Raw genomic sequence first — 27,165 nt, forward strand, 5'->3', positions numbered from 1 at the left:
TGTCTGCACCCAGAAATAACCTCAGCAAACACTCCTGTGATGGGAGCATGTAGGGGTAGGAGCAGAAACCAGTAAGAACCCAGGTTTGGTTTGTCACATTATTCGTGGGACAAGTTTGTTGTTCTCCAGGGAGAAGATCCAGCCAGGCTAATATAACGTCTGCGTGCAGTGGCCGCTTCCTGCCTTATCAGCAGAGGATTAGGGAGTTAGATGTCAAGATTCAGAGAGTTCATAAAATCAGTGCTAATTCCTGAACTCTCCCTGCAGAGACTCCTCAAATCAGCTCAGTCCATCTGTGCTGTGCCCAACACCGAGGACTCCTGATTTGACTGCAACCTCAACAAACCACCTCACAGCAAAAGGTGGGGATCCTATCCAACCTGTAAGATGAAATTTTTCAAAGATACCTTGGAGGCACAGACAAAAAAATCCTCATTAATGTGGAATGTGCAAGTAAATCTCTTCTCTGAGATCTGAGAAACTTTGTCCTCGTCTTGATGTGGATCTTAGTCTTTAAACTAGGTAAAGTGAGAAGACAGAAGAGATTGATCAGGTCTCCGTTAGGAACAGAGAAAAGAACAAAAATAACTTAGTGCTGAAGCATAAGTAGAACTGAGTCAGTGAGGAACAGATCTTGAAATTAATAAAGGACTTCTAATTTCAAGAGGTAATGAAGATCAGACCTTGACAATTGAGACAGCTCTCAGCAGGGAAAGCTTTCTAGTGTTATTGCTGGCATTTGCCTGGTAATATGATAGAAGAGGTGCTACATTTGCCTTGGTTTAGAATTGACTCCAACACATTCAAATTTGTGGCTATCCATTTTCAGCCCTTTTCATGGGAATCATGAGTGAGTTTGTGCAGGATCTCAGCTACTTATGGAAAACTGCAGAAGTTCACATAAAATACTGTTACATGTATATGCTGTTACAGCCTTTTTTCTGAGTGGATCCAGACACAAGAATGGATTGGACTCCCTCTCATCTTGAGATTTGACCAAAGATGCCAATGAGAATTTGACCAGCCTAGCTTTTCTCAGTGGTGAAGATTTGTAAATAGGGTAGAAATAATCTATATTGGTTGTTTGGGAACTTTCTTCCTTCTTTGTGTGAAAGCAAATTATCTGTGTTTCTCCACTAGATCATTTCCATGATCCTTGAAGATCTGATGAATCAGAGCTGTGGATAATCCACAGAAAAGTTATGTCTTTATTTACTGCGTACCCCTGTTTATCAGAGACGACTCCTCACTCAGAAGGGTGGAGAACAAAACCTCCATTCAGACTCCTCTCTCTTCATCCTACTAAGCATCCCAAATTGGAGAGCCTGTCTTAGGGATCTGTCACCCTCCCATCTCTCTGTGGTTTCTCAAGTCTTGGCACATGTCTGTAGATAGAGATGTGATAGCACATGGACAGACATGCCCCCAACAGCACTTTGGTCTAACCAGCTCAGGTGCCAGAAACAACACAGGTGATGGACAGGTGTTGAGGGATCTGGTTTTCTTGTTTTGTTTGTATTTTTAAGTTGAATGTTTTATTTGTAACTGTCGCTTTATGCTTTTTTAGGGGGAGAAGGCTGCTTATGGAGTCTGCTTGAGGATCCTGTTTCTCACCATCTTTGCTGACATTGCCATGCAGTGATTAGACTTGGCCATTTTGCTTTCTCTTCTCCAGTTTCAGTCTTCCTTGCCCATCTCGTCTTAGCGTGTGGCAGACCACATGAGCCTCTGAGGATGGAAATGTAGGGCCAAGCCCGCTAGTGGGCTGGGCTGGGTGGGTACAGCCCTTCTCTGGCCTTGCTTCAGGGGCAGCCAGCTGCCACCCCCCTGTTTTGGTCACTTATGCTCATAGATGCCTCCAACTTGCAAGCATGTGTCCCAAAGTTAACTCTGGACCTCTGTGAAGCACCTTGGTGGATGCCTGTGACACTGAGGCTGAGCCTTCGGTCTGGGCAGGGTGGGAGCGAACAAGTTCATTACTGGCTGGTGTCTCTGAAGGGGATCAGGAGGTGACCTCCCACCGTTCCCGAAGTGAGTCTGCCCCTCTGCACACTTACACTCCGCAGGACGATCGGGAAATACGCACCTCGAATAGCTCATCTCCGCCTAGGGCAGAAGTCATGGCATATTGGTCGATGCCTCCTTTAACCCTTTGGCCTGTTTGGAGGGCTGCAGCTTTTCCTTGGCTCTCTTCCCAGAGCACACGAGTCTGCATGCCACCTCTCCTCCTGACCCCACTGGGGAGGCATCCTGCAGTCCTATTCTGGGACAGTCATGTTTCTGCATGTGACAGGGGGATGAATGGGTCTTTCTGTTCTGCTGGAGACAAAGGGCAGCTCCAGCCCCCTTTGGAGACCCCCAGGAAAACAGCAATCTTCTTGTACAGTCAACTAGTGTCCTTGAAACACAATTCAGATTCAAGGCTGATGTTAAGAGTCACTTAAATTATCAGAATGAAGGAACAACTTCTGAATTAAGCCATGGTACAATCCAGCAGCAACCGGCAATGCAGCACCATGCAGACAAGCAACAGCTTCACGGGATCTGTTTTGCACAGACTGCCCTTCCGTTTTAAAGACGACATGTCAAGTATAATTAATTTGGCTTTCTGCTGCCATTTGTGCTTAACTGATTCCCATGCAAGCAGCACAGAAGGTGGCTTGGCAAGATTGCCTAGTCCTGTGCGCAGCAAGCTCAGAGGAGCCATAGCTCAGAAAAATGCCAGCTCCTCATTGATATATTAGATGAGAAGGAGACTGATACTTTGTCTTCACGCTACCTTTAAGCTTGGTCAATCGATTTGCAGCCTCGAGCTAAGATTTCATTTAGAAATCAGACATGATCTCAAGTCCTTGAGAAAGCATCTGGATGAGATCCTGCTAAAGACCATCATCCATCTGTCAGTGTCTCCTGCTAATGCTTCAATCATATTTGTTGAGAAGAAAGACAGATCTGTGTTGAAATACCACAGCCTTATCATTCACAAGAAAGAGCACATAGCTTTTGCTTTTAACTTAGTGAGCTGCTGGAAGGATGCGCTCTGAAACTAACCTCTGCAGCTAAAATTTAATAGCTTCTACAATTTATTTTCTGTGCAAGAATCTAAGGTGTGGAAAAATTATGTTTTTGCATTGACTGTAGCTGTCTCCAGTACCTGATTCAGCTCTTTGATTTGTCCAAGGCTTAACCTCTTATATCCCTTTGTTCCTCTTAGCATAGGCTTTGGATCAGCTAGTGGCCATCTACCTCAACAGCCTTCTGCTCTTGCCTATTCCTGCCTAACCTATTCCTGTCCATACGATACTTGAATATCACAAGAGAAAGGGCTAATAGCTAAAATTGGAGCAGCATGAATTTCTTAGATCATAGCAAAGATCTTGTGAATGTGTAACCAAAAGAGTGCTACTATGATGGAAGAGGTCAGCCCAAGATGAAATGGATGGCAACCAAGTTTTGGACTGTTTGTGCACTCTGGGACTGTCTTTGACCAGTAACTCTAGGTCCAGCATTCCCAGTTTGAGATACTCTCAGGAAGGAGCTCTCCAGAGCTCTGAGCTAAAATGGAGTTTCTTACTGGCCTTTGATCTGCAGCCCTCCTGCTCATCTTGGAGTAAGTCATCCCAGTGCATGGCTTTGCCTGGGAGCTAACTTTCAACTTTTTAAAGCTGCAACACTAAAGTAAAGCCAAGTCCCATGATATTGTGTCACAGCAAGAAATCAGCTTACTGGTGTGATCAGCATATCTTTGTGGTCTGGAGAGAGGCACAGATTAGGGCATCCATCCCTCATAGCTTTGCCAACTGTGGGAACATGTTGATGGCTTTCTAGTCAAAGCCACTGGAACAGCAGACCTTAAAGCACTGATAAAGAAAAATAATCGCTTCTGCTTCAAGCCTGAATCACTGGATTTAACCTGCAGATAAATAAATTTGGAACTGTCCCACAAAGAATCAGTTGTGCTCTGTTTTTTGTGTGTGATCATATGTAAGGAATCAGATCATACAGGTATGGTCATACAGCAGAGAAATATCTGGAAGGATCATTTAAGAGGTTCAGCTTACCCTCCCTAACATATAGACACATACACACTCATTCACTCTCCTGCAAAATGAGTGCAGCTGTTTACCATGAAATGTATTCAGGCCCAGGCTGGAGGTGGCCGTCAGGACCCTTAGGGCACTGATTGGTCTTAATGGCCCTGAGCAGCCTCACCTGAGACCTCCACCCCCACCCATGGGCCCTGGACCCTATTTCAGTTCAGCTGTAGGAGTCCTAGTCTCCATTTTAGTCCTAGCTATGTCCCTGCTGAGCTCTGTTGAGCCATACCCTGACCCATGGGCTGGCTTGATCTCAAAATGTGCCTTGCTGCTGTGAGCCTACCTGATGATTGCAACTCTTGGTTGAACCTGTCCACCTTCTCCAGCCCAGCTCTACTTACCTTGTTTGGATACTGTGGGACAGGCGCTGGCTGGTGAGGCTCTGCCTTGCTGGCTGGGGTATCCCCTTGGCTCCCTGTCCTTGAAGGACCTGCTGGTCTTTGTGGTGCCCTGATGGTGGGAATGTGCCTTGTGGTAGAGGTGCACCTCTAGGAACAGGGATGGGGAGGAGGACTTTGTGGCTGAGGGAGGGGGGAACCTGTCTCTAGACGGAGAAGCTACATCCAAGGTGGCCTCCTGAGCAATGGGGATCTGCCACTGTGACCACCTCACTGCCCATTCCAGCTCCTCTGTCCCATTTCTTCTCTCCCGTTTCCTTTGCCCTCCTGCAGAGCCCTGGGTGCCTCCATTTGCCCTCCCATGGATTGTGCCCTCCCTCTCTACCTCCAGTCTTGACTCATCTGCTCCGCTCTGAAACACAATGTGGTGGAAAGTTATGGTGCTCATGGGAAGCAGTATAATTCAGTCAACATCGCTTTGACCCTGACTGTAATTAATCCTGCTAATTAGCCAGGGGGTTGTATCTAGTTTTTTCCCCCTCCCTGTATATCCCAGGGTGTAAGCCTGCATTACCCCAAATGCAGGGAGGGTGCTGTAGGAAGCAATGTGCAGTAGAGCAGGGATGCCTAGGGGAAGAGAATATTCATGCAGATGTCAGGTTCAGTGGCTGTTTGGGACCTGAATAGGAAAACTCGGAGACAGTCCTTCAGGAATTCAAACAGGTAAAACATTCTGGAGAGGAGACTGCTGGGGACCTGCATGAACAAATCCTTTGGGAATATGCTTCTCCAGGGATGCGAGTGGGCAAAAGTTCAGTATATTTTGTTTAGCGATCCTCCAGGAAGACTTGAGTTTAGTTCTGGGGCACTAGGAATGCTGATGTCAAAAGCTCAGAAATTGACTCCCAAACTGACAACTTCATTGGCATTATTAAAAAAAAAAAGTTAAGCATGCAACTAGAAATGCAGGCGCAAGTCTCGCTGCCAGTGTTCACTTTACCCTGCCTCTTTTGCCAGAGAGGTCTGGAGTCCAGGAGCACAGCTCTGGCATCTTTCCAGAGGTGCTTTTCTGCAGCAAATATGTTAATTCTTGTTAAGCTCTCTGGTGCTGCTGATCTCTGAACTTCGTAGTATCCTTTACCCTCTCCAGGCTGATATCCCACCAGTTTTAACCCCTGGTGCAACCTGTGTAGCAATGCACAGTAAAGAGAGCAAATGATGGTGCCCACACCTAACCTGCCTTCTACTCGTTTCCTTTCTTATGGGTAGTCTGAAGAGATGCTCCATTGGCTTGGGAAAGCCTTGAAGCAGTGGGATAAAAAGCCCCACTTCCCCCATACTGCTGGCAATGATCCCCATCCCTGACCTGTACCAGCCCAAGAGGAACTACAGGTAATCTTGCGTGGACCCCACACTACAAAACCTCCAGCAGTTCCTGGCTGGATCCCACCAAACACTGCTGATGTGTTCCTTTGCAAAGGGCCAGCAAATAGTAATTGTTTGAGTACTTGCAACTGCCTGTGTGTATGTGTTTGTCTGCAGACTATCCCTTCCCACCAGTCAGGATTGGTGAGTGGAGCAATAGGCTTGTTTAAAACACATGGGGTGCTGGGAATTTTCCTTCATGTTGGAGGAGGGGATGTCTCAGAAAGCGTCTCTGCGCTGCAAAGCCAAATCACTGCTGTTCCCACGAGCCCACACTGACCCTGCACTTGATGTTCGGTTTTTTTGTTTTTTTTTTTTTGCTTGATAATTTTATCAGCTTGGGGCCAAATGAAGTCAAGTTGTCTGGGGATGGCAGGGCATTTGCAGCCGTGACTTCTGAGGCATGGGGAGTTTCATGACAGTAGTCACAAGCAGAAAGGGATGCTTGCCAGCTTCTTCTCTTTGAAGGTCGTCTACTATGCCCTAGTGTCAAGGCTGAGGGTGCGTGTGTGTATGTGACTTCCTGCTTGACTTTTGATAAATTGGGGCTTGCAATGAGCAGAAGCCTTTTGTCATCTTCAGATGCCTTAGAAGGCAGCCCTGATTGCAAACCATCAGAGTTCAGGATAACTGTACTCCTCATGGGTGGAGGGAGCCTTTAAGGAAGTCCCAGAAACTGTGGACACCTCTGTACTTCAAAGATGTTGCTGAAACTGGTGTGATGGGAGGATGTTGATCCTGACCTTGATGGGAAGAGGACTTGTTTCTTCAGAAACCCCACAAACCATAAGGATTCTCCAGAGACAGAGGGGAAGCATCTACCAGGCATTAGACGGGTGTTCAAGCCAGCTTGGCATCGTCAGTGAGATGCAAAGGGCTGCGAAGTATCCAGCCTTTGGTGTTGCCTTGCAGCTCTGTAGGGAGGGATGTAGTAAAGCACTGGATAGGAGATTATGTGAGAACTGTATCCTCTCTGTATTACATCTACTAGGGATTTTCTGTTGGAGCCTTTTGAAGATTTGGGTTAACTTGGGTTTTCTGATCCCTGCCCCCTTGAATTTTATAAAAATTGGAATCCTTTGTGGAAGTGTGGTCTGGTGACAATGTTTCTCTTGTCCCCATTGGGATTTGTGGTCTGCAGCAAGAGCAAATCCAGTAGCCGTGTGTGCAGCACTCCCCTGGATGCAGAGCACCCAGCTTCGAGTCCTCTGCCAAGCTTGGGCTAGGGCTTTGAACTTGCATCTTCCTGCTGTGCGCCAGGCTCCCTGCTCAACTTCAGCATTTAGTTATCTATATGAAGAGGAAACATGCTGGTAAGAGGATGAGAAAGTCCTATGTGAAACAGCCTGGTGATCAGGCACTCCCAGAGCTGGGGGATGAGGTCCAGACCTTTGGTCTGACTTGGGAAAGTGGCTTGTTTGCCTGGTGTGCGTAGCAGGCAGTGACCACGCAGGGCTCGGGACGCTTGTTCTTCAGCTGGGTGAGTTGTTGTTGTGGGTTTGATGTTCTTACAAAATGAAGAACACTAAACTGGCTGGCTGAGCCCAGTGCAGGGGGACAGGTAAGGGGTGTTGAGTTCAGAAAAGTCTGTGGAAAATAGACAGAACTCACAGTATCAAACAGGAGAAAACATCCCCTGGCATCCCATAACAAGAAATCTTCAGGTCTTGTCAAGGTTTGCCCTGCTAGTGGAGCTGTGGAACTGAATGGAGGCTGCTGTGTGAATCTGTTCTCTAAACCAGCTTTGGTCTATGTCAGGCTTAGCTGGGTAATGGATGGCAGCCAACCAAACAAAAGCACAAGATGGAAAAAAAAAAATAACTATAACAGTGATAGTTGTATCCTATCAATAAAAGTAAATAGCAGGGGTATTTTGGTCTTCCTTCTCCTCCCTGGGAAAGTGGAGGGAAAGTTCCAGCTCATTTTGGGTGTGATTCTTTTAGAACAAAAACCATCCATAAGGCTGGTCTGTCTTAATGCATTCAGAAAGTAGCCCATGGCAGCATCTTCTCTGGGTCCCCCCCAAAAGTTTACTCCTCCGTTGGGTTTGACTATGGGACAAGCAGAGCTGAAGAGACCAGTGAAATACTCTGCCAGATGACACAGTGCACTTTACCTAGGTTTGTTTTGTTGTTTGGTTTTTTTTTGTTTTTTTTGTTGTTTTTTTTTTTAAAAAGTGTCTGTAGGTGGATGGAAAGGAGCATTTTGGGTCCTCCTAGTGAAGCAGTACCAATTTGCAAGTGCAGTCCCACCCTTCTGGATCACAAGGGCAGGACTGCTGCTGTCAAAATGGGAGGTGATGTGAGCTGACGGAGCATCCCCCCAAAATGCTGGTGCTGTGCTGAGGAACCCCCCTCTTCACCCAGGGCTCTGCTGCAGCTCCTGGATCACGGAGGTCCCTGCTGCCCTGGACAGATGTGGAACTGTAGTTCCTTTAGAGGTTCATAGATTGGTCCATAGCTGATCTGGTGGACAGTTTGGAAATGTGAGTGTGGCACAGGCAGCATTTAAGCTTCAGCTTCTGAGCTCTTCCAGGCTAGCCAGGTGTGCTGCTGGGGTGTGCATGTGGCTTCACAGTGTGGGACAACCAGGAGATGGTGCTGACTGTGTGTGTGTGAACTGGTATTATATGGTAACATATAGTAGAGGATTAATTTTTTTCATGTGTGCCCATATCACCTCTGAAGACTCAGCCTAAATAACTGTGCTGCCTTAATGACTGTGCATTAATCGGGTTTATGGATTCAGAGGCATTTCCTACTGGGGAATCCTGTAGCTCTGTATGTCTTATTCAAGGAAATAACAGAATGATGTTTTGCCTGTGAGCAAAGAGGGTTCTGCCAAATTACACTTTCCAGATTGCAGCAGCAATGTTATAGCACAGCAGTGTTATTTTTGCCAGCATTCTTTCATCTGGATTTTATATGTCACAAGATGTGTGTCCCTGAGCTGTTTTGGGAAGATTTTGTATGAACCTCCATTGGAAGCACTGATGCTATTAGCTAACAAGCCTAATTAAAAGTAGGCTACTGTGTCTGGCAGCAGGGATGTAAATATATTCGTTTCCCTTTACCAGCTCTTTGACTGAATTCTAAACATTGTTGGCTTTAAAACTGATAATATCATAGGGCTTCATAGAGCTAAGCAAACTCTCCTGCCCTGTGTAATTGCTATAGCCTTTAAATAATTCTTTGTGTATTTATGTGGTAGCTTTATTAATATGATGGAAAATGCAAGTGGATTTGGGGTTTTGTTTAATGTCTGAATGTTGTTTATTATCGTCATATATTTGGGGGGATCTGTTTCATTTAAGTAGTTCAGATTGAGAACTGGAAGATGTGGATATTTTGACTTCAGGAACAATCTTCCTGGGGTATTAAAAGTCAGTTAAATTAAAGTAAATCCTAGCACTGTCAGTACAGGCATAGATCCAGCCACTTCATGTAAAGCCCATAAAGAATCTGGGGAGATCATCAGGTCCTCCTGTGATCTTGCCACCATGGGAATGGGAGACTGGCTGATGAGCTGGTGCGAATCCTCATTGACTTTAGCAGGACAGTGTCAGCAGAGGAGCAATAACAGCCCCAGTACCCAGAAGCTCAGTGGCAACTTTTCTGGACTATTTCCCAGTCTCTCCTACCTTCCATTCCCTCACTCTGCTTAACAAGCTTCTGAGAAAACTTTGGACAAATGGTTTATTGCTCCTGAAATAATTGCAGATAATTATATAGAGATTAATGGCCTGCTCTTTTAAGAGCCACCAATGCAGGCTTAATCTTCTTCAACTACTGTTGACCTTTCCAGGAAATGGGAATGAGGAAACACAGTGGGAGATGGATTGGGTAAACAAGATGTAATTTAAACTCTTTAAAGTTATGGGGAGAGCGAGACTGATATGATTCCCCACATTCAACCCGTACCGCCCCCCTCACTGCAGCTTGCGGACAAGCAGTGTTAGTTGGCTGTTTACCAGCAATAAAGTCAGAAAGGATAAAGTGCAAAATGCCTCATAGCCAGCAGAAAAATATATCGGGAGTAAGGGAAGGCAGAGGAAAACACAACTGTGTATCACCTCCCCTAACATCTGATAGGAGGCACTTTGTTCCTATAGTCTAAGCTTTGGTTATCCCCGGGGAAAGTGAGTAAAAGCCAAAGATGCAGTGAGGAACTCGAGTCCACCTTCACTTTGGGCTTTGCTGATAACTGATAACTTTCAACAACTTGGTAGCCAGCTCAGGGATGAGCCATGAACAACTAGAATTTAATGTAGGTGGTGGCTGACTTATAACTGGCCTGTTCCAGGACATGCTGCCTTCAAACTCACCCTTTGAAACTGGACCCTGCTAGAAGAACAGCAGGTTCATGAATGCCATCAAAGAAAATTGAGACATCTCTGCCCCTGGATGTTCCCACTGCCAAAAGAAGATCTGACCCTCTTATTGAGAGGTCTGCAGCGTATGGCACCTCTGGCAGTGATATGGAGGAGGTTTTGTATAATACCAGCTGAGTTGTATTGCTCTGCCAGTTATAAAGCCACCCCAGAGTGGCAATTAGTTCAGGGATGGAAAATGCATTAGGAGCCCTGTGAGAGGACCATGCCACTGGGGTGTCTCTAGCTGGCGGTGAGAGCCTTGAAGGTAGGCAGCCCCACACCACAGTGTGTGACAGTCTTTGGGCCAGGCACTGGGTAGTTGAAATTAGTGTCCCCAAAACAGTTTGAGGAAGAAGAGAGTTGGCATGAACCTTCTCATCCCCATTAGTAATTACCTTGCTGCTGCAAGGTAATCCTGAAAGAAGAGGTGGAAAAAGCTTTTAGTGCATGTGCACAGAGCTGCTTTATAAATTAACTGTCAGTTAAAAATCCATTCATTCACAGATGTAAACATCCTATTTAAGTGCCCCAAGGTTGTCTTCATGCCAACAGTAGACAGCAGCCCTCAGTTCCATTCCTGAACTTAATGCTGCTAATTTCCAAGTCCCTTTGGTAACCCTTGTAGCTATCCTAAATGTCCTGCTCATTATGTATGAGTGCCTATTCCAACCAGAGTGGCCAACTTGCCCTTGCTAGCTTCATGCTGGAGGGGATGTGCTGAGAGAGGCAATGGCAAACTCTCCCCTGGAGTCTAGCGTGAGTCAAATGACATGGGTGTATGGAGGGGCTCAGAGAAGGTTTTTTTATCCTGCTGGGGTGGACCTGGAATAATACTAATGGGGGAAGGAAAAAAAAAAAAATACAAGAAAAGGATTTGCCTTGTAAATCGAGGATGGCCTGGAGACAAAACCCAGTCATGCATGTTAGGACTGACTGGTTTCATGTGAGGCTTCTCAATAGTGTCTCTGTGTGGAGGAGACACTGGCCCTCTGTGGAGGGCTGCACGTCCCAGGAGAGCTGCTGGGTCACAAGCAGCACATGTGACTGGAGAGTGTTAGCCCAGTGGTCGGCCCCACCATGGCCAATCCATCTTGATGGTGGAGTTAAGGACAGTGTATGTGGGGACATCCTGTCTCAGAAAGCCTCTCCCTGCTCCATTAACTCCCACAAGCAGGAGAGTTGGAGACAGAAAGGAATTGGGTTTGGGGGTTTTTTTTTTGAAGGGCTTCATGTTTAAAAATGCTCCCAAGGTCCCATCTTGGGCTCCTAAAAGGTTGTTTTCTGAGGAGCTTTATGGGCTCCTGCACATAGGAGCTGTGCAACATGGTTCTTGCTGCTATGGACAGATGAGGAGAAGGCTTTTCTTGTGGATACTTCTCATTTGTCACCCACAGATCTTCTCTGGGATTTAAAATAGGAAAGCAGCATACGGGCAGTAGCTGATGCCCTCTGTTTAGCTGCTAAACATATGATGATGGGAGGTTCCTTTATGCCGATATGTCTCTCCACCAATGAATGCACCGTGGACCCTGAAAATACTCACTTTGCTAGCAGGTGAGACAGCCCTGCGTGCTCTGTTGACAGAAGGAAGGACTCTGTTCTGGAAGGAAGGACCTGATTCAGAGAGCTGGGATGCCATGAGAGTCTCGCCACCCATCTGGCAGTAGATCAAAGGTGGGGAAAGGAAAAAGCACCACAGAGAGCAGATGAAGTGGAAGAAAGGAGTCTTGGTGCTATGATAAAAAGCTATAGGAGAAAACAACACTTCCTGCGCTGAGCCAGGGACTTCATTGCAGTAAGAAAGGTACCTGGACCTTTCCAAACACTTTTCTGTCTCCTTCACTGTAAATCACCATCAGTCTTCTCTGATCTTCCTCACCTGCTCTTCTTTGCATGTAAGAAATCTTATGCAACAGGGAATCCCAGAAAGCATCTAGTCCATTGCCTTGCTCCCACCCATGATCAGCTCTGCCTAACCCACTGGCAGGGGTTTGTCCATCTTGTTCTTACAACCCACTGGGCTGAAGATGTTCTGGCATCCGGAGGGTGCATCCAAATGCTTCACGTGCCTTTTCATTCAAAGTTTTTCCTATGGCAGGATGCAGCCTGCCAAACTTGGGCAGGTATTTGATCTGTCCTGGAGCGGTTTCCTGCAGAGTAAGAGCCTGCCTCCAGTCGATGGAGGTGGGATGGAGTCTCTGAAGATCCCAGAGGGAGATACTCTCTGCGTAACATTAGGCAAAAGTCAACATTAGAGGAATTGAATCCTGCAGCCAGGTGCCTGTTCCCCATCCTGTGCAGTCTGGGACTCCTAATGTGTTGTCCCAGTCATGGAGGTGGTGTCAATGGTGACTGAGTAATTCTCACCAGGTGGTGGATTAGTCAGAGCTTTCATATCGTGACTCCCTGGGATGTGCCTGCTATTCACGTATATCCCACAGATATATTTGTCATTGAGATCAACTATTTTTAGGTAACTAAGATCCTAGCCCTGCTTGCTAATTAACGGGGGTTCTGAATCCACTGGCACTGAACTGCCCTGTGGACACCCCCCAGACTCTTGAAGACTGACTGACCAACAACTTCAGGTGTGTAGAAAAAGGTGGTGGGAACAGCTTCCTCCCAACAACCCACCTACCCTCCAGTTTGAGGGGACACTGCCTTAGCTGTGCCTGGTGCCTGTGGTGCTGCAGGACGCAGAGTAAAAGTATCTCGCTGGTGGAGGGCTGAGATGAGCCCCCAGCACTTTCCACTTGAGGTGAAAGCAAGAGTAGAATAACAATTTGAAATAAACCCCAGGAGTCTAATTCACACTCCTAAACTTTGATGGGACAGTGGCATTGCTCAAAGGGTAAGCTGGGTCCTGCCTGTTTATTTTAAGCTGAAAGCCAAAATGATCATGCTATTACTTAAAAGAAAAGTTTGTTTCTCTGTTCTGCTAATTAACAGCCTCTGAGAGGCACCCAGGACCTATCTCTGGGGCCCAGAGTGTTGCAAAAACATGGAAAGGTTAATTGAAGGCAATGGGAAAACAAGAATCCCAGCTTTAACCTTCTTGGTCTGCCCTTGTTATGCTAACAGCATGGTGCAGGCAGATTTAATGACTCCTCATTACCCTGCTACCTAATTAACCTTCCGCCCTGAAACACAGAGAGTCTAAAAAAGAGCCTCCCTGCCCAGGAACCCCTTCTGCTGGCAGCCCCCAGGGTTAAAGGAGACCTCTCCAGCATTGCCAGGCTCAAATCCCTGCATGGCTTCCAAATGATTCCCATTAAACAGAGAAGAAGGGCAGTGGTTTGGTGTCTCTCTGTACTGGGATGGCTTCGTGGCAGCTAGCGTCGTCTGCAGGGCAATCTGTTTGCCCATCACCCCTGATGCTGAGATGGGAGCAGTGTGGCTCCCAGGGAGAGAGCTGGCACCAGGTTGCCACTGGAACAGGCAAAACTGAAATTTGTCATGGTAGGGATGCTCCTGCCAGAGGTAAGGGTTGGATGAGGGTCAGAGAGATGGGCCAGGGAGGCCAGAGACCTGGAGAGCTGCCCGCCTACACCCACAGTCATGGGGCGAAGGAGCAGAGGCTGTGTCTGCTCTTCCTGGCAATGACCTCTCTGCTGGCAGCGGTAGCAGCTATCACTCCAGATGCCTGGGGTTGTCTTGTAAGGTAACAGGCAGCTGCCAGTTGTCCTGGTTAACGGACCAAAAAATGTTACCTGTTGCTTTTGCTGGATCAGCTTTTGTTTCCTGTCTTACCTCAAAAGCTGCTTGCAGGTGAAATGAAGGACTGCCTCCTTGATCTCATCTCCTTGACGCCTGCTGCTGGGCATTGGGTTTGCAAGCATCAGTTTGTCAGGTTCTCATCCAGCTCATGCCTTCGGGGATCAAACCTATAGCCACAACTGTTTGGGGTATAGTTAAGCTAATCTGCATGCCCCATGAAATTAATCACTGTCAGTCAGTTCTTCAGATGCTAGCATGATATTAGCTGTGCCCACAAATAGCATCCACCTGTAATCAGAAATTGCTGGGGCATTAATACAGCCTCCCACTGCATGGGACCAGGGAGGAGATCCAGCTTCAGCATGAGGTGGTTGTTCCGCAGGGTGATTTCCAGGGGAGTTGCGTTGCAGTCAGAAAGGTCGCTGGTATCTGTTTTCCCATGACAGTCAAGGTGACGACAACCAAGCGCAGACCGCATGGGCATTGCAAATTGTGGGCAAGGTGCAGAGACCCACACTTCCAACAGAGCTGTTGGGAGCTACCATTGCTGGCCAGGTCTGGCCCTGCCTCTGAGGGGTGGAGGTTATGTCACCAAACATGAGACCAGTCAGTGTCTTTTTTGGCTTTCATTACAGGAATTGCGGGGTTTTTCTTGGTATCCCAGCCTGGGACAAGTCAATGACTGCTAAGTATGGATGGAGAGCATATGACACTGTGACCATAGTTTCCAGCAGGACTGTTGAACACCTTGGTTCGCATTAGGTCTCCTTCTAGGAGCAGCTGGGCAACCGTGGAAACTTTGGGGCAAAACATGGGCAGTGGAGAGAGAATGAGTAGGAGCAGAAGTATCTCAGTGGGCCATAGCCATGTGATGGGGGGGAAAAAGGCAGAAGCCAAAACTCCAGTGAGATAATGTCACCCCAAGCCCTCCTTGAAAGTGCAATGGTCTGCAAGTCTTATCTCAGCTTTATTGGCAGGACATGAGTCTCTTCTTTTCATGTGTCAATGAACTGCAGAGAAGAAAGGACTTTTTGGACTTCATTCTCCGGAACATTTGCCCAGGGTTTAACTTCTTTCCAAGCCGCTGGTTTGCTCATATCCTGCCTGTCTGTATGGAGAGATATGGGGTCATGGGCATAGGCTGACCCGGACTGCTGTATGTCCCAGTGTCTGTATGGTATGTTCGTGTGTGTGTTTGTTGGACTGGGACAGAGCCCACACACGGGGTGCATGAGAAGGGTGGTGCAACAACTCCTTGTGCCTTTCTTTTCTCTCCTTTCCTGGAAACTATTGTTGTCGCTACCGAACAACGAGAAAATGACTCCCAGGGCCAACTGCTTGGGGTGGAGGGGTGGTGGCAATGGCAACAAACTAAAGGGGTCCTGGTATGCTGTGCTGAAGTTGAGCTGGGGGGTCCCAGCCCCACATACCCCCTGCTTCTTTCCCATGCACTGTGGTGGCAGGAGAGGACACTGGCAGGAGTATGCAAGACAGCATGGTTTCTGGTGATGCTTTTTTGGTGTCCTGACATGGCTTAGCTGTCTTTCATGTCCAGTCAGCTCTGAGCGCTTGGTTTTTCCCCTCATGCTTGTATCTCTGTAACTTATGGATGTGATACCGTAGCATCAGGAGGTGCTACACTTGGAGTGCAGGTCTGTGTCAGGTGCAGTGCTGTGACGGGGTATGATAGACCTGCTGTGGGATAAGAAACTCCTCTGTGTTCAGTGTGGCCCTTTATGCCTGGACATCCTCTGGAAACAGTGGAGTCCTCCTGTCCTCAGGTCTGGAACTGATGGTTCCCTGGAGGGCTGCCTGCCATGCCTGCCTTTGAGGGGATGGAGGACCGTGTCCACCTGATGGTTGGAGGCTGCTGCTAAGGACTTACTGGTGGACACCATGCTGGGCTGAAATACTTTGGCTCTGGCTCCTCTCGAAGCTGGTCTGTAAAGGTTAACTACAGCCTCTGTACTCAAGACTCAAGAGCTGCTTGTCTGTCCTACAAAACCGCAGTGTGTGTTAGCCAAGCAAGGAGGCTGCAGGAGTTTCTAACAGCCATCTGACTTTGTCTTTCAGGGAGGTGGGTGTAGTGTCCATCCCAGAGATGCTGAACAATCACATATCCACAGAGTTTTGTATGCAACTTGGGCCCATTTTCTTCCCTTCTGTTAGGCAGTGTGATTTTTTTTTTTTCCTTGTGCTCTTGTCAAGGGGAGACATCAAAGTCCTGACTGCAATTCATTCTCTGTGCCCTGGAGTCTGCCTCAGGTGAGATGAATCACATCCCTTCATTCATGTCTGTTGGAGTGCAGAGAGTTCCTCAGACTCCAAACCAGGACCAGCCATGACCAAAGAGGGCTGAGGGGAAAGAAAAGTTTGCAGGTTACGTACCAAAACCAGAGCAGGTGCTGGCCAGGGTCCAAAGAGAAGAGCCAGTCCCAGCCCTGTCCCCTGCCACAAACAAACTGATGGGCTGCAGCATTTGTGTTTCCAGACAAAACAAAGCTAAACTGAAACTTTTGACTGTGAATTCCCTTTGCTATTGGAGCTCTCAAAATTTAGAGATGCTTCAGATGCTGGGATGAATCCATGGTCTTTTCCATGCTCCAGAACTGCAAACTTTGGCTGAGTCTATACTACCAAATTGTGGTGCTAATGAATATTTCTAGGTGCTAGAAGGCAACTGTTTGGCCTGTTAGGTTGATGAAATGGTCCTTGGCCTAGTTTCAGCCTGGGTCAAGTAGCAGCATCCAAACAATTGCCAGGTGTGCTTTGTGAGTCGGTGGGGGTCCGGGAGCATCTCAATATGCAGCTTGGATATTGGCCTTGCTGTGGAGATGGTCTAGCTCTATCATTCAGACCATGCTACTTCTCAGGGTTGGGAAAAAAGTCCCTGGCACCAGCCTGTTATTGTATGTGTCTATAAACTTAGCTAGCACTTGTGGCAGCCAGGACTAGGAACGAGGGCATCTTTAGGTCCTTTTGGTGGATGAGGCAGTCTAGAGTCTTCTATACCTGCCAGTGGCTGCTGCTCCAAAGTGTCAGAGCTGCTTGGTTCAGGCATGGTGTCCCCTGTGTGGGCATGGTGAGAAGATGAGACTGGCTGCTGCTGTTGTGGTGCAGTTGCCCAGATGACACCAGGCCTTGGGCACCTCTGCTGAGGGGCCACCAAGGGGCTGGCAAAGACCCCTTGTATGTACGTCCTTGGCAGGACAGTGAGGCCAGGACACAGGGCTGAAGGTGGTGCCTTCTAGACCCAGTCTGGAGCTGAAGGACAGTAGGTCTGGAGGGTGCGCAATGACTGCTGGGGTTCTTGAGGGACCAGCTGCTGTGCACCAAGGAGTACCAAGCCCTAAGCCAAAGTGGAGCACGTGGGAAGACTCGTCTTATCCCTTTCCCATGAAGCTGGAAGAGCTGCTCTGTGATTGCCGTGGTGGGAACTGGAGTGACGGCTGTGCAAGGAGCCCTTCCATCCCCCTCAGGAAGCAGGATGCTGCTGGAGCTAATTTGAGACAACTGCTGCTTGTTTTGGCCCCGACTTGATTGCTTTGGTCATCACCTCGCTCAGGTAGTTATTTTTGGTCTTGCCAGGAATTGACTTCCTGAAGGGAAAAATGATGTAGGAGGGAAAGACGACTTGACTTTGTGTTCCTGAGCCCAAAAAAAGATCACTGGGTGCTTCTTGGCTTTTCCCATGGGCAGTGGTGACCAGGAGCATGGGCAGGAGGAGGTGGAGAGAAGGTGTCCTTGCCCCATGAGGCACTGGGGCAGCAGGAGCTCAGTCTCACTTGCTGGTGACCACTGCAGTCCCTTGGTTGGGGCAAATGGGCTGGACTTGGCCCACTGGGGCTCCCTTGAAGCCCCAGCCCTAGGGCTTGCTCACCGAGGGGCTGGTTGCCTTCCTGATGCCCTCAGGGGATGCTTGTCTGCTTCCTACCTGTGATGGCACCGGGGCTTAAAGCGGAGGGGTCTGGGGTGTGATGAAGAGTGAAACCCCAGAGCCTGCTGGTGTGGAAGGATGAGGAAACGGCTGTCTAATCACTGGGGGATTTCTCAGGGGGGAAAATTAGGTCAGGCAGCTTCATTTTTGCCACCAGCCTCTTCCTTGGCTCTCGCCCTCTTGCCCTGTCACATGTAAGACTCCAAGCATGTGGAGCCATGTTTGAGTGGGCAGAGGTCACTAAGATCCATATCTTGGCACTGGTGGTGCCACTGTCCTTTCTGTCCCGGTCTTATAACTGGCCCTTCAGACCAGGGTCCCTCTGTGGTGGAGAATGCTGCCCTTGCATGGAGTCTAAGTGATGGCAGCCCATCTCCAGCCTCTCCTGCTCCTCAAAGAAAAGAGCCACCTCCAACAGTGGGTGAATTCACCCTTCCAGGGATCTGCCCTCTTGTCTGCTGAGGCAAGATCTTACTGTGAGCTGTTGAGCGATGTCCCAGGAACACGAAAGTATCTGAGCAGCGAGCACTTCCCCAGTGCAGCTGCCTTTTTAGCATCCCTGAGGGGCAGGGCTGAAGGAGGGGAAAAAACCAGCTGCTAATTGCACAGTTAATCACAGATGCTAATGAACATTTGCCTTCTTGATCAGACCATGGACACCTTTGGCTGGAGGGCAGCGATGCTCTGATACAGCAAATCTGCGGTGCTTGCAGCCCTGTGTGCAGGTGGACGGGGAGGTTGCTGCTTCAGAGCTGCTGTAATGTGCTGACCCTGCAGCTCTCCAGGACAGTGGGAGATGTAAGAACTTACTGAAAGCAAAGAGGAAATGGGTGGACTTCGGGGGGAAAAATCTGTTTGGGTTGAGACAGAACATAGTGATTTTTCCCAAGTGAGGGGGCTAGAAGGCAAAAATTTAGTCAAAACTGGTTTGGTTTGACTTAATTAAATGTGCAGGCTTTAAAAAAAAACTTCTGGTACGTGTCAGTGTTTGACCACCTCACAGCTGGTGAAGTTCATCCCCTGTTCCCTTTAACCATCCAAATGAGTCCAAGAAAGACTGGGAAGAAACAGCCTTTTCCAGAGGCACTCATCACCTGGACTCTGGCTGTTGGTGTGCAGGTTGCAGCACCGGCTTCACAGGGGTCTGCTCCTTCCTCAGCAGGAAGAGCTGTGGCAGATAAACAGATCTCCTGGGCTTTCCTTCTGGCCCCAATTGATGAGACCATGCTCTAAGAAACCCATTATACCTCCTGGAAATGTCCACGAGTTATAAAATGTGAAGGTATTATTCCTCTTACTGTATGGAGCTGCCAAGAGGTGGAAATGTGTATGAATGTTAACATACCATTTCTAGGAAGACAGCATTTGTAGGCTTTGAATTTTATTTCTTCAATGGTGTTTCCAAGCAAGGAAAAAGCTGAAGACTCCAGTCCAAACTCCAGGGTTTGAAAATCCAGTGAGAATTTCAGTTCAGAATGAAATGCTTATTTTTCTACCCTAAGCAAGGTGTAGTGGACCTCAGATGTGGTGTCAAGATAACAAAGTACAAGGAGTTGGTAAATGGCCCGTCTGTCCATGTGAAAGGAAATCCTGACTAGAGGCAGCTGACTGCCCTGGGCAGGGGAGAAGGTTTCTTTTGGATGTTGAGAAAGTCCTTGCTCCAGCCTTGTGTGTTCGTGGCATGATGGTACTGCTGAGCTCTCGGTCTTGGAGTTTTCCAGCTGCTGCAACCAGCCTGTGAATTGCTACAGCATGAAACACTCACCTCAAGGGTTCCTGGAGGCTGTGCGGCTCCAGGAGTGGGATGCAGGGTCTTCCCAGAGCTCTTGGTTGGTCTCTTGGACCCTAGCAGGGGTGAACTCCAGCTGAGGGTGGCTCCAAGCAAAGGGCAGGGGCAAGCCTTGGTCCCCAGGAGGTCTGGGCTGTGTGTGCTGCTCCTCGCTGGCTGCTGCCATCTCCTGGGGACTGGCCCAGTGGCCTTGTGGGGCCTTTCCTGGGGCTGCTGCCCCCTGAAATCATCCAGGAGAGGAGAGAAGTTGTCGCCCAGCAGGAGGGAAGGAGCTCTTCCCTGTTGGACTGAAATGGGTCTCCTTAGCAGGAGGGATAGTGGGATAAAAGCATCCATCTCTGGACTGAAGGGCTGTCTAGGGAAGGGTTAGGGATACTGCACAGCCGCCTTGCAGGGCTGGGTGTCTGGGCTGTCTGCTGTGAAAGCCGTGTTTCCAAATAACGGGAGTGGTATTGTGGGTCAGAGGCAGAGCAGGTTTTGGGGCTGGCAAAGCTCCCCCCAGGAGTTTTTGGGGCTGGCAAAGCTCTCCCCACGGGCTGCCCCTGGCTCGGGTGTTCGGCTCCTGCTGGTGAGGAAACCTTCCTTGGCCAAGCGTGTGGAGGTGACCACAGCCGGGCATCTCCTCTGGGCACCGCGGCTGACTTCACCAGGACTCCCTTCAGCATCACCAAGGTGGAACGACTGGCCCACTGAGTTACAAACCCACACGGGAGCTTGGACTAACTATGGTGGGAGACCCTGCTTTGCACCAGTGCTGATTGCTGGGACCTTGCCCCGGGTCCCCAGCCCAGAGGGAGAAGGTCTGCAATCCTGAGTGCTACCGAAGCACCGGGAGCTAACACGCTTCCAGCCTGAGCCTTCAGCTGCCTGCATCTGGCAGGGCCCTGGGCTGCTGCCTGCACTCCAGCCTCAGGGCAAGGGGCTGGTGTTGGCCAGAAGATGGTGCTGGTAGGAAAGTGATTAAAGACCTTGCTCCACTCCACTTCTGCCGGTAGAGTTTAGATCCCCCCCCTTCTCCTTCCTATAAGAAACACTGTAAAAATAACTCAGCATGTTTAATGGTCCCAGATCTACCATGCAGGGCCCACAGAGTTATTTATTGCATCCAGCAGGTTACTGAGAGCTAAACTGCAGTAACTCGAAACCTGCGAGGCAAAGGCTGCTTCTGGGCAGAGGATTCTCTGGGCAACTAATGGAAGCATAACCCTGATTGATAATGGTTTTAGGCTTATTTATTTTTCCCCAGGATCCTTCTCATAACATCCTCCTGAATGGTTTGGCCAGGCCAGGCTGCCCCACAATGGGGTAACTCTGGGGATTCCCCCAAAAAAGTAGCAAAAGGTATGTGGGGACCCCATCCTGGGGAAGGTCTTTTGGGGTGGGTGAAGGTGTCCCTCTTGCAAAGGCTGTGAAAATGCAGGAATTATTTCTTTCTGCTACAGCTTTGGGCATGCCTGTGCTGCACTGTCCTTCTGGGGGTGAATTGCCTCTGCAACAGGCTGTGGAGCTGCACCAGCATCTCTGGTCCCTCCAGTTGCTGCTGCTCATGCTGTGGCTGCTCTCTGATTCTCCTGCCCATGCTGCCTGGCAGTGCCAAACAGATGTATTTCTAGCAATGAGCAGAACTCTGCTTTAGTCCAAGTACCGTGTTGCTCTATCATCCTCAGCCCGCTAGTGGCGTTCACGTGAATATCCAGCAGCCCCTATCAAAAGCAGAGCTTGCTGCGTTTAGAGCTGCATGTTGAAAGCTGCTGCACAGGAGCTGATTTCTATGCTTGGCCTATTATTCCAGTCTTCCAAGCTGGGATAATTTAAATGAGAGATTTCCAGAAAGTTAGGAGTGAAACTCTCAGTTTGCTGGAGCGTGTGGCTGAATCTTACTACCGGGAGGAAGCCGCTTTAGGATCACGTTCATGTGCTAACCAGGAATGAAGGAGCCTCTATCTGTGAGTGTGGTGGTGGATCAAGGACTTGGCACTGAGCAAATGATTTCTGCATCCTGGTGGGTATGGAAGTTTTCCCTTTCCCCAAGGAAATAGGAGGCAGCTGAAGTGGTAGAAGCACCCCGTGTCCCTCACACCCTGGGGACCCCTGTGCAATCCCTGAGGAAGGGGTGTGCTTGGGACCCAAGATCTGCCTAAGGGCCTTGGAGAGGTTGCTTTGAGGCTCTGTGCCTTTAGCTCCCAACCTGCAGAACAGAGCAGCGATGCTCTGTTCTTGGACCACCCAAAAGGCTTGCATGTGATAAGGCAATCCTATGCACAGAGCCCTGATCTCTAGGGCCAGAAGATGCTGCTCTAACTCCAGTAAGGGAGAGAGGGACCGGTACACAGTCTAGGTGCTCATGCTGGCAGTGGAAGGACCTTTCCAGTGTTGCCTGTCCCTTGGCATCCCTCCCTTCAGGCGAGGCTACAGGGGGTCATACAGCAGGACCAGAGCTGAGCCCCACTTGTGTGATCCGGACTGGCTGCAGTAACAGCCCAGCAGTGACCACAGCATGGTCCTGGAGGAGAAAGGCTGAGCTGAGCCAAATCTGGTTTGTATTCCCTGCACATCCAAGAGCCCCAATTCATAGAAGGGCAAAGGGCTTCTTCCCAGCCTGAGTAATGCCAGCGTTTGGGACTCTGCCCTTTGAATGGCTGGGTGCACCCACAAACCCACAGCGGAAAGGGAGTGCAGTGGGTAAGGGGGTCTGACTCTTCTGGAAGGGTGTTACAGGGTGGGAGGGGAGCGGGCTGGAATTTATTCTGAGCTCAGCAGAGAATTAAATCCTTACCCTCCAGGATGAGGATTTATGGTTATGGCTCTCAAAACCCACAGCGTGTGTCAGGTGAGTGGGTGGGAGCCAGTCCCAGGTGCTGTGCCTCATCAAGGGGAGCTGGTAGACAGGAGAATGTCCTTATATGTGTCTCGGGGGTAAGGGCTCCTGCAAGACCATTGTCCCTTCTGGAGGGGTGATACGCAGTTTGGACATCCTTTCAACTGCAAACCGTCTCCACTGGGATCCCTGGGCCTATTATAGACTGATTAAATATTAAAACAATTCATTTTGTACTTAAACTGTTCCGAAGGCTCCTGCTGACGATGACTTTGAAGTCTGCGGCGAAGGGGTTTGCTCTCGTTTTCTCCTCCCCTGCCATCCCCTCCATCCCCACCTTTCCCCAGGCAGGAAGGGGACGGTGAGCCCTGGCCAGGTCTGGCTCTCCCAGTGCCAGGGGCTGGGGTCTTGCTTGATGTGGTGGAGGGTGTTTTGCTCTGTGTGTGGGAGCTTGCTGGTGCTCAGTGCTGCTGGAGCGGGAGGAAAGCTGTGGTTGCTGGCAGCAGGGACCAGGAGAGCCCTTGGAGGGAGCAAACTGTGTGCTCTGGGTGGGGATGCTAAGAGGAAAAGGGATAGTGGAGGGTCTGGCATGGCAGCAGAGCTGCACTTCTGCTCCTCCTCCTCCATGGAGGTCCCTGCCTGGTCCTGCTGGTGTCCTGAGAGCCCCCAGGAGCTCAGGGGCGCATGCAGAGGCAGCTTGGTTTCATGGCAGGGAGCTCCATATTGGCTGTCCTGGACGCTGCGCTCTCCTGGCAGCTGGAGGCTGGTGCACGGAGGCGAAACCACCCCATGCATCGTTTGGTATCTTCGGGACCTGAGCCTGTAGCATCCAAGATTTGGGTGCAAGGCCTCTTTTGGTCTTGGTGACCCTGAGCCACATGGCATCCTGCCCTCCAGGTTTGTGGGGTGCTGTGGGTGGTAGCTCACACACTGCGTGGCGTGATGCCCGCCTGCAAAGTGCACGGCAAGGGAGGTGTAGATGCAGCCTGGGAAGGCAGGATAGTTGTGAGTCTCTTCCACCAGGTACTCCTCAACCAAAATACCTGGCTCTGCACCAAAGGAACTGGGGGTGGAGACATGTGAGAGGCACCCAGCCATCAGGGCTGTCCGTGACAGTCCCTTCAAGGGATGGACTTGACCGATTTGGGTGAACTCAGGGATTGTCCAGCTCTGCATTGAGCTTTGTCTGGAGTCAGCCTGGCTGTGGCCATTTCTCCTCCCTGTCCACAGTGTCTCAAAAGGTCCTTGTGCAGGCTCTGTCACCCTGGACATCACTTGGAAGGAGGAAGAGGAGCTGGATCCAAGAGCAGGTCCTGGCATCTCGGACAACCCCACACCACGTGCCTCGGCATCTCCTGCTGCAGCAGCAAGAAGGGGAAGACAACTTCTGGGAGATGAGGGCTTGCTCGTGGTCTGCTGGGGACAAGGTCCAGGGTGGGACCCCGCACCCCCAGAAGGGTGCTTGAGCACCTGGAGAGCTCAGGGGTTACATTTCGAGCTGCACCCCGCCTATTTGTCTGCCTGGTATCAGCTCAGGAGCCAGGGTGCAGAAGTGCAGGAGGACCTGAACCTCCTCGGTCTGCTGCAGATGAGCAGATGAAGGAAAAGGTGAGTGGCAAATATTTCGTCTCCCCAGCTGGATCCGGCTTCCTTCCCCCTTCCCTCCCCCTTCTCCAGCCCCATCTTTTACATCTGTTGTATGTGAAATCCAGCAAACTCTCAGCAGAGCTCATTACTCACGGCCCATTGCTCTGAAGAGGGCCGAAAGGTCCTGCACGTAATGATTTGGAGGTGATTTGTATTTAAGACGCTTGGCTTTCAGGTGCTGGGGGGGGAGGGAGGGGAAATTAAATAATTGAAAGCTAGTGGGGAAGGGGAGTGCCCTGGATAGAGGGAGAGGACAAGAGTTTCTCATGATCCAGAAGTGTTTTGGCTCACCTGCATCGGTTGCACAGATGCAGCCTTAAACCCCAAGAAAAATATTCCTTGTGTCCATGCAGGATCAGAGCATGCCCCAGGGATGGGGCCGGGGTGGGCTGAGATGGATGTACCAAGAAGCTTTTCCAGGGACGGCTGGTGCTCAGCACAGCTGTCCAACGAGGGCAAAAGCCCTGGCCCAAATAGGACAGGGATCCTCTGGCCCTGATATCTTTGTGGGACGTGATTGCCTTGGCCACACCAGACTGCCCTTCCTTCCCCTCCTTTCTCTGCCTTTTCTTCTTGCTGCCTTCCCCAGCTCTCTCCTTCTGGTATGCTTTAAGCAATAAAGCCAATTTTCCAGCCCTGGTCCAAATTTTCAGGCAATCTTGCTAGCAGCACCTGCCGGCTGGTAAACTTCCCCCGCCGCAGCTATCAACAAGGTAAAGGGGTGAGCAAGGCTGGAGACCGTGGTGGTGTCCATGAGCCTGTGCAGGACAGACTTGGTGGCCTAGGACCATGCAAAGAGCATGGCTTGCTGATGAAAACTTGTAGTAAAAGCCTCACAGAGTGTTTCTCAAGATCTCAAAGCAAAAGGAGACCTCATGGGGGCAATCTCTGTTTGGTGGGTGGGGAAACTGAGGCACAAAGGGTAGAAATTAATTGCCTGGAAAACGGGCAGGTGGTCTGAATGTTACTTGTCTGAAAGCTCAGCAAACTGGAATGCAGAGCTTAGGTTTGGTCTAAACCAATGCTGTTCTGCTTTCAGACACCAAAGCTCCTTTCAGCCTATTTCTTTCTCTCATGGGTTTTTTTTGGGGGGGGGGGGTGTTGATCAAATTGCCCCCAAAAATCTACCAGTCTGCTCTGGTTCTACCTAGAAATAAGTGCAACTGAACACTGCAGGTTTGTGGCAGGAGGAGACAACCTCCTGCTGATTGCTCATGCTCCTCCTTCGCTAGCTGGATGCCAGACCCCAGGTCCCTCCAGCAATGCTGGGTGTTTTTAGCAGGGTTTGGCATCAGCCTTTGGCTTCTGGAAACGAGTTTATGTGTGCAGAGTCCCTTCTGCACTTGCACTTGAAGCTTCATTTCCAAAGCCTGTTTTTAACCTTGACCCAAACTTGTGCCTTGCTGCAAATACATGGGGGAACCTACTTCCCAGCCTGGGAAACCCTCAGATACCGATATCCTTCCCAACGCCCTAACGAGCTCCCAGCAATCCTCCGGTCCCTGGAGGTGTGCAGATGGCCCATTAGACAGTGCATTAGGGCTGGGCAGGCGACTTTTATTCAGACTGGTCAGCCTAAGATCTAAGAATCAGGTCAGATTAGGCTGCCTGATCCGAAGCTAACGAGTTGGGTGACGGCTGGGGGAATGAAAGTCAAAAATCAATAGCCTGGGAAGATCTGATGTTTTTCCATGTGCTGTTCCTATATTTACCAACTCTGTGGAGAGAGCAGGGAAGTTTTAGGAGCGTCCCCTAAAGTCTGGTGTTTAACCCTTGTGTATTCTCTTCCCAGTCTGGTTTTCTCTCCCAAGGTGCAGGTGTGATTCATGCAGCGTGTGTCCTCCCAGAGCATCAGATTTTCTCCCAAAAAGGCATGCTGTGGAGGCATGCGCCTGGCACTCTTTTAAATAGGTAAGTCTAAGAAAATTAGCTTTTCTCAATCTAGCGCCAGCTCAAACAGGAACCAAGCTCCTGTTGTGCCCAAATTTCCTTCTGGGTTAAAGTGACTGGGAGGGCAAAGGGCTGGGGAAGGTGATAATTCCCTAATGTTGAAGGCACTGGTATTCAGGCCCAGCACCTGAATACCTTTCCTTCAAGGCTCTTTGGGGAGGGGGGGGAACCCTTTTCTATTGATTTTTGGGGCAAGGACAAACAGCACTTTTGTTCTCCCTACCCCCACTCCGCTCTGAAGCGCGTCTGCAGCTGGTGCCCTCTGCTCTGCCGGGGACTCGCAGCCGTCCCTGCCCAAAGCGGCTCGGCGGGAGGTGTCCGTCCGTCCGTCCCTCCCTCCTTCACCATGCCTAGCAGTCAGAGCAGATGGCTGGGACTCGGGGTAGCTACCCACCCCTGCAAGTGTGAGGAGAGCAGGGCTTTCTCTTCAGAAGCTGTGATTAAAAGCACTCAAGTGATGCTCCGCAGGCTGCAGGAGGGCTCTTGCTCCCAGCGATCTGTCGAGCTCAGTTGGGGAGTTAGATGGTGAGAGGTAGGTGTAGCATCTTCTACCACTGTGAGCCCTGCCCTGGGGCTCCCAGCGAGGATTGCACCCTGGCCATGTCTATAGGATGCTCCAGCCTTCTCCCAAGGACTGGCGGGTTGGGAGGTGGTACCTCTGCTTTGGAGAGAGGTGGGGAATGGGGTCCTGGCCCCAGGCTCTACTGTGGCAGCGTGCAGGTCAAGGCTGACCATCAGTAGCCCTGCAGCTGCCCCACTGAGAAGGTACTGGAGAAGAGGAGAAGCATCAGAGGAAAGCTCTGGATGCTGCCTTACAGGCTGGAGACAGCACTGGGGAGACTGGGGACATGCCCATCGCTAGTGCAGGCTCAGAGTTTGCTTAAAACGACTCTGTCCCGTGTCTCCAGGAGCCTCCTCATCTCATCTCAAAGCCTCACCTGCACAGGACAGGAGCTGTTCCCTGGTCCAGAAGCACAGGCCAACCACCATCTGCTCCGTGAAGCTCTCCTTGCTTGTCCCCAGGCAGAGTAAGCAGCCTGTCCCCTCTCCTGCTACGTCACTGCTGTGGGCATCC

This window comes from Haliaeetus leucocephalus, unplaced genomic scaffold, assembly GCF_000737465.1.
Source record: "Haliaeetus leucocephalus isolate CR32 unplaced genomic scaffold, Haliaeetus_leucocephalus-4.0 Scaffold262, whole genome shotgun sequence".
Classification (NCBI taxonomy): Eukaryota; Metazoa; Chordata; class Aves; order Accipitriformes; family Accipitridae; genus Haliaeetus; species Haliaeetus leucocephalus.